Genomic DNA, 7,798 nt, shown 5'->3' with positions numbered 1-7,798 from the left:
TCTCACGCAGAACCAGTCTTATGGGAATTGCTCTCTTCAACAGACTCGGGTTTCAAGTCACCTATAACGGAATGTCAGTGCAATCCGTCGCACTTGCCTTAAGGTTTCCGGAGGCATTCGAGAGTTCGGCAAATTTATCGGGTATAATTACCATCCTAATGTAGACACCACAGGAAAGCCAGTTTCACATAAGCTGCGACGTCTACCCCTCACGTTATGCAAAGAAGTTTCGAAGGAGCTTCGACGCCTGGAAGAGATAGATGTGAACGAAAAGAGTGAATAATCACCGTGGATCTCAAATCTGGTCGTTGCGCACCGCCCCTCCGTGGAAATTCGTCTTTTTGTGAACCTGCGGGACGTTAGCAAAGCCCTTATTCCTGACAAGTGCCCTCTTCCTTCATAGGAAGAACTTATGACAGAGTTTTGCGGTTCCACCATCTTCTCCAAGCTGGACCTGCGTAAGAGCTATCTGCAAATTCCTTTAAATGAGGAGAGCAAACACCTAACTGCATTCATCACTCACGATGGTGTGTTCCAATACAAGCGCATGTCGTATGGTCTGTCATCCGATCCAAGTGCGTTCCAAAAGATTCTTTCGTCTCTCCTGTCAGGTAGTAAAGGCGCTTTTAACAACATTTGTGATGTAATTGACCACAGCAAAGACTCTGAGCAGCATGATGAACGCCTTAATGAAATTTTCTCTCTTCCTAATGAACATCATCTGTCTCTGAACACTGGCAAATGTATTTTCAATGCAACTGAAATTGATTTCTTCCATCGGTTACACCGTGTCCGTGGTGTGCCCTCGGTGCTGTTCTTTCACAGCTGATCGATGGCCAAGAGTACTCTGTGGCTTTCGCATCGAAGACGTTGAAGCCGAACGCAATTATTCAGCGCGTGAACGGGAAGCCCGAGAATGTATTTTTGCTAGCGAACGTTGGCATAATTTCTAGTTTGGTCTGAAATTTCTCTTACGAACGGATCACGTGTCTCTACGAGCACTACTCAATACAAATGGCTCCAGTCGTAAACCTTTTATTCAGATGGCAGAACGTCTTCACTAGTACAACTTTGAAGTCCAGTACACTCTTTTTTTATTTTGCTAATCTGTTTATTGAATGACATGCATAAAATCAAGGTAACAAATGGAAATTAAGCAAAATACTTAAGAGCATGTTTTGTGTAACATTAATAATGGTGACACACACCTCGATTCGTCATAACCAGCATTTCGTATTTATAACTGTTCCGAAATAACTTCCATACCATCAAAGTCATTAGGTGATACGAAGTCTGAAATAGTATACACTATGTAATTAAAGAACATCTTAGGAACGTTTCAGCCTCAACTCGCAAAACATATAAGAACGTTCAGCCTGAGGTAAAAAATTAGACGTTTTTATTTAAAGAAAATAGTGTACATCCCTGGAAGTACAAATTATGTCGCTGACATACTCAGTCGTGTAGTGGTCGCTAAGACAAATGCTGAGGACTTGCTTGACTCTGATCTTAGCTGCATTTTGGAAGTGAACCTCTCATCCCTTGTCATTCCTAACGACCTCTTGGAGGCCTTCAGAGAGAGGACCTTGTACTCCAATAGGTTACTGAGAACTTTAAGAACGGTTGGCCAAGGAAAGTCGCGAAGGAATTCACGCCCTTTTTTCAGCTTCATACTTGTGAAATAGTTATGACAATGTAATTATGTACGCTAATGTCGAGACGATATTTAAGTAGAGGCGTGCACCGATTACGGAATTTGTGTGTGTAGGTTCTGTTTCGTAGGTTGTCTTGTAATTTTGTTGATATTCAATATGCTTGTTTGTATGCTTCAGAAGGCACCATGCAACTTTTTCATGATTAATACCTACAGTGAGTGGCAAAAGTCTTGGCGTGGTGTGCTACTTTTTTGGTTTTTTTTTTCTCATTTTCATTGATCTTCTCCTCTCTCCAATTTAGACGTTGCATGGTGTGAACAGAATGCTCCCTAATTTGAGAAAATAATAATAATAATAATAATAATAATAACAGTAATAATAGTAATAATAACTTAATATTTATAATGCGCAAATTAACATGTGGATATGATCAAATGCGTATCACAACACTTTTCAGGGGACTTTGGTCAGACTACATCAGCAGTTTACAAAAAATCGAAGGAAACTTATTTGAAGATGCCCCCTCCCCCCAATTCCCAGTAAACAGGCCAGACCACATCACCGTAGTCTCGTGAGTGGGTTCTTTAACGTCCCCTGCCTAACCAAATTAACTAATTAATAGATGCAGGAGACGGGACCTACGGTTTATTCGTCCTTATCCGAGAAGACTAGAATGTCTATCCATTTCTTGATATTATAGAAAGGTAGCGCATTCTCCTCAGCTATCTTAAGACCTTGAGTGTTGGTCCGGCCGGGACTCGAACCATCGACCTCGACCTTCCACGCAACAGTCCAGCTCTCTAACCAATTGAGCTAACCGTGAGGAAGTTAGAGCTAACCGGGAGTTAAAAATTGAAATTTCCCCCAAACATAGTTTGGGGGAAATTTCAAGTAACGTATCAGAGATGAATCTCAAGATTTCTGTTTATTATGTTAAGTGGAAGGTTGTCGACTACGTACTAAGGGAAGGTGTGCTAACCACCTTTACCACTCGTTGTAATTAGTCGCAGTTATCAATTGCTGCAATTAATGTATTTATCCGGTACTGTGCGGCCCAAGTCAAATAACGCTTTTCTAACACAATTGTGTATTTAAAACGTGTGCGATGGTGAGCTTTGATGATCAACACATCTATCTTGCTGCCGTATGAGTGTAGCCAAACGCTGTTGTTTTTGACGATAAAAACCCAGTATTCCTTTAGGTTTGACTGAGTGAATGGCTTATTGAAACAGAAAGGTTCTTGTTGATTGATTTGCATCGTCTTTGAAAATTATCTGTTGGAGATTACATTAGGCGAAATTCGTTTTAGAGTACCATTTATAAGAAATATTTGCTCCTCGAAACATGTTACTTTTAAAATTTTTATTGCAACGTCTTTCAGAGTCAAGAATCTCCACTAGAAAATCAGCTCACAAGATGTACCAATGTTGGGGGAGATTTGATGTTAAATGATGAGCGGTCGCCCCCTTTGCAGTTACAGAGCTCAGGAAACCCAACTTACGAGCAAATTCTGGTTTCCTCAGAGTACATACCGCTTAATCAAGCGACAAATCTGGGAGATAAGACGGGAACAAGTTCACATTATGGAAATGATTGGAATGGGTGCTTTTTCCCAGGTTGCAAAGGCAACAGCTTTTTTAAATATCAATGGAACAGACGGACAGACAACTGTAGCAGTAAAAATGCTAAAAAGGTACGTGATCTAAATTAGTAATTGAACCCAGCGGAGTGCAATTTGGGTCTGAAATCATATGAGTGATTTCAAAATTGAACGTGGGTCAGTGCCAGTTGCATTTGAAATCACATAATTTCAGACTAAACTTGCACAACACTGTAGTACACAGCGGTTAAAATGAAATCTGTTTTATTCACGTACCTAAGAGAAGTAATTAAATAATTAAACACATGCTGTCTATAGGCAGGTCTCGAGGGTATTACATCACACCATCACGCCTCACATTACATCGCGCATATTTCATGCTCGTTGGCATCCTATACACTACATTCCCTCCTTTCCTAAATGTTGAACATACAAATCGAAGCCTTTAAATTAAACCAGTCGCTCGATAAAAGGACAAGAAGTTGAAGATATTCAGTTCATATCATATTCAGTTCATATTCAGTTTATATGGCTTTATAACGATCGGGCGGTCTTACAGTCCGGGTTGTTCTTGAGAATCTTCAGACGTTCCAGGAATCTCTTTTGGCATCGGTACGACTGTCGTCTCTGAAATTTTGCTTGCCCCTGGGTCATCCACTCGTACTGCAGAACCTGCCTGTACCACTTGGTCTTCGTTGCCATTGGATACATCTCCGTGCTCGTTATACTTCTTTACAAACACAGTGTTTCTTTTCAGTTCAATGCCAGTCTCGTTCCTAAGCGTTACCTCTGACCCCTTCTTGTTAACAACCTTAAAGGGATCAGGGTTAAAGTTGGTAGACAGCTTGTTGGTTTTCTCTGCTTTCACAAGAACCGTGTCGCCAACACTGATGCTTTTGGGCGTGGCACCCCTCTTAAGGTCAGCGTAAGCTTTTCCCTTTAATTTACTTGACCAATCTCGCTCTTGCACTTCCTCGCCTGGTACACCAACTGTCCCTCTCTTTAGCTCTGGCAGCTTGGATCTCATTTCGCGACCAAACATCATATAACAGGGTGTAGTCCCTGTCGTCGTTTGCGGAGTGGATCTGTACGCCTTCAACCATACCAGCAACTCAGTTTTCCAGTTCCATCCTTCCAAATGTGCGATCTGTATGCATTTCAGTAAAGAGCGATTCTGGCGTTCCACCTCTCCATTGGCTTGTGGCCACAATGGAGTCGTTTTCCGGTGTTCGATACCATTCGTACTTTAAAAGGCTTCAAACTCTTCAGACACGAATTGGGGGCCATTATCTGTCCTTAGCGAGAATGAAAAACCGAATCTTGCAAACATGGGTGCAAGTGCTTCGATGACCTTGGAACTTGTCGTAGACTTCATTATAGCAACCTCTAAGAATCGACTATAGTAATCGATCACCACCAAAATACTCTCTCCTGTGGATAGGGGTCCTAGTAGATCTGCTCCACAGTCCTGCCAAGGGGCACTTGGAGGAAAAACGCTGGACATCGGCTCTGGGGGTCAAATCCAGAAGTGACTTGGCAGCCATGACAAACTCTACAAAACTTCTCAACGTCTTTCTCCATTCTTGGCCACCAACCTTTACTGCGGAGACGATACTTCGTTTTGACTATACCCTGGTGCCCTTCGTGTGGTAACCGCACCATCCTGTCGCGCAAGAGCCTGGGAACCACAATCCTTGTGCCTCGAAGCAAGAGTTCACCATACAGACATAATTCGTCCTTGACCTATGCATACGAGGGAAGTATACACTGGTCCCAGTTCCCTGTCTTAACACATTTCTTCACCTGGGTCAATTCCTCGTCATCATAGGAAGCTTCCTCAATCTCTCTAGGTGATAGAGCAACGGTTACACAGTCTTCAACAATTGCTCTAACATAGTCATACTCCTCTCCATGGTCCACGTGATCCGAGTTCAAGCGGGACAACGCGTCTGCAATATTAGTCTTTCCTGGGCGGTACACTACTTTAAAATCGTACCCTTGTAGCCTTAAGACCCATCTCTCTATCCTGGCGCAAGGTCTTGAAGTACTGGAGTAGATACGCTCCAGAGGCTTGTGGTCGGTCTCCAACTCGAAGTCCTGTCCAGAAACATACATGTTAAACTGTTCACATGCCCAAACCAAGGCCAGCGCTTCCTTCTCCGTTTGGCTGTAGCGCCGTTCGACGTCAGTTAAGCTCCTTGATGCGTACGAGACAACTCTCCACATGCATCTCTGCTGCTGGGTGAGAACTGCCCCTAAGCCAACTGGGGATGCATCAGCAATGATTCGCGTTCTGCAGCCAACCTTAAAATAAGCCAGTGTCTCTGCCTGGGTGATTAGACGCTTTAGTTCCTCAAAAGCTGCTTGTTGCTCATTTCCCCAGTGAAACACGACGCCCTTCCTGGTCAACTCTTCAATAGGCTTCGCTACGGACGCTACGTCTGGCATGAACTTCGAAGAACACTGGACAATACTCATAAACGATCGTACTTCGTTTGCGTCTTTGGGAGGTCTTGCATCTCTAATAGCGGCTATCTTCTCTTCGCATGGATTTATACCGTTACCAGTCAACTCATGGCCAAAGAACGTAAGCTTCGACAACCTAAACTGGCACTTGTCTCCGTTCATCGTCGACCCCACTTCACTCAGCCTTTCCAACACAGCAAAAAGACGCTTGTCGTGTTCCTCCACGTCACCTCCATGAACAATAAGATCGTCCGCAATGTTGGCAACCCCAGCACAACCCCTTAACACGTCTCTGATGATTTGCTGATATTTTTCTGGTGCCGAAGTCACCCCAAACATCAACCGCTTGTACCGATACAGCCCTCGGTGCGTGACGAAAGTAGTAATGAGACGACTTTCCTCGCTGAGCAGGATCTGGTGAAAACCCCACTTGAGATCAATCTTGCTAAAAATAGTACTTCCATTCAAGTCATGTAACAGCTCTTCGACGGTTGGAATTGGATGACGCTCCCTGACGATTGCTTCATTCGCTCGGCGCATGTCAACACAGACTCTCACGTCACCGTCACCTTTGGGAACAACCACCAATGGCGATATCCATCCTGACGGCCCTTCCGGCACTTCCTCTATGATATCCAGCCTAAAAAGTTCATCAAGCTTTGCATAAACCTTCTCTCGCAACCCAAAAGGAATCCTACGTACATGCTGCGCTACAGGCTTCACTGACTCATCAACATGCAGTTTTAATTCGTAACCCTTCAAAAGACCAACACCACTAAATAACTCCTTGTATTTTTCTCTAACACTGCCGTCTGGTCGTCCTCCGTCAACACTGTTTGCCTGAAAAGGACCAACACGTAGCAGGTTCAGCACCTCGGCAGTTTCGCGACCCAACAGCGTACGACCATCGCCTTCAACCACTATGAAGTCAGCCTTACTTTTGTCTTTAAACTCACACCCAGCTTGCGTGACATCTGCTGTAAAAGTTCCTAGGGTCGATAAAGGTTCTACGCCACCATAAGCAAAAATTTCTTTCGCAGACTTCCGAGATTCGCACTTGTTCCCCTTCTGCTTTAGTAATTCCCAGGTCCGCTGTCCCATAACTTTACATGAAGCTCCCGAATCAATAAGAACATCTGGTACGTACACACCACCGATGATCAGCGTTACCAACGCACTTCTTTCTTCCCTGTGGTCATCCATCTGTTCCACTGAAAAGGCATAATCGGGTCTTGACTGACGAGCTGGTGTTGCAAAATCTTTTTTGTCTTCTTCTCGGGAGGCAGGTCCGCGAGTCACTAGATTTGCCTCTTGCCCCAGTCTTCCGCATCCACGTCCACCCCGACCAAATCCACCTCTGCTATTCCTCGTTCCTTTGGATCCCGACTGGGCGCCGCCTCGCTGATGGAATTGGGGGCATTTGACTTTGAAATGGCCTATCGTACCGCACTTCCCGCAAGACTGACCTCGCGCCGGGCACCTCCAATCCTGACTAAAGTTTCCTTCCCGTCCGAAACTAAAGCACGTCTTCAATTTTCTGGGATTCTTGCTTCCATCCACTTTTCCTCTCACTGCATTGACCCGGTCTACCTGGTCCGTGTTGTATTGTTTCAGTTGTCTAACAACTGCTTCTTGGGATCTCGCAACCCGCAAAAAATCACCTAAAGTAACGGTCTCTTCCTTTTCCAGGAACTTCCGGCGCAAGTGGCTGGAGTAACACTTGTCTATGAGTTGATCCCGAATGTAGTCGTCCTCGTTGACGCCAAACTCACAAGTCGCTGCTCGCTGACGCAATCTGCACACAAACTGGTCCACAGTTTCTCCACTCTCCTGCGAAATTTTTCTAAACAAATGTCTCTCAAAAGGAACGTTTGACTTGGGAACAAAATAATTGTCAAGCACCTGAAGTGTTGCCTGAAAACTCACATCCTCGCCATCACCGGCTAATGTGAAATAAATTTCTTGAACGTCCATACCAGCAACGTGCAACAGAAGAGCTCGGTTTTGAGCGTCGTTCGAAACACCTTTTCCCGTCACGTACAAATCAAACGCTCGCTTCCATCTCTTCCACCGCTGA

This window comes from Stylophora pistillata, chromosome 7 (assembly GCF_964205215.1).
Source record: "Stylophora pistillata chromosome 7, jaStyPist1.2, whole genome shotgun sequence".
Taxonomy (NCBI): domain Eukaryota; kingdom Metazoa; phylum Cnidaria; class Anthozoa; order Scleractinia; family Pocilloporidae; genus Stylophora; species Stylophora pistillata.
The sequence above is the reverse complement of the archived record's forward strand: the minus strand, read 5'-3'. Positions refer to the sequence as shown.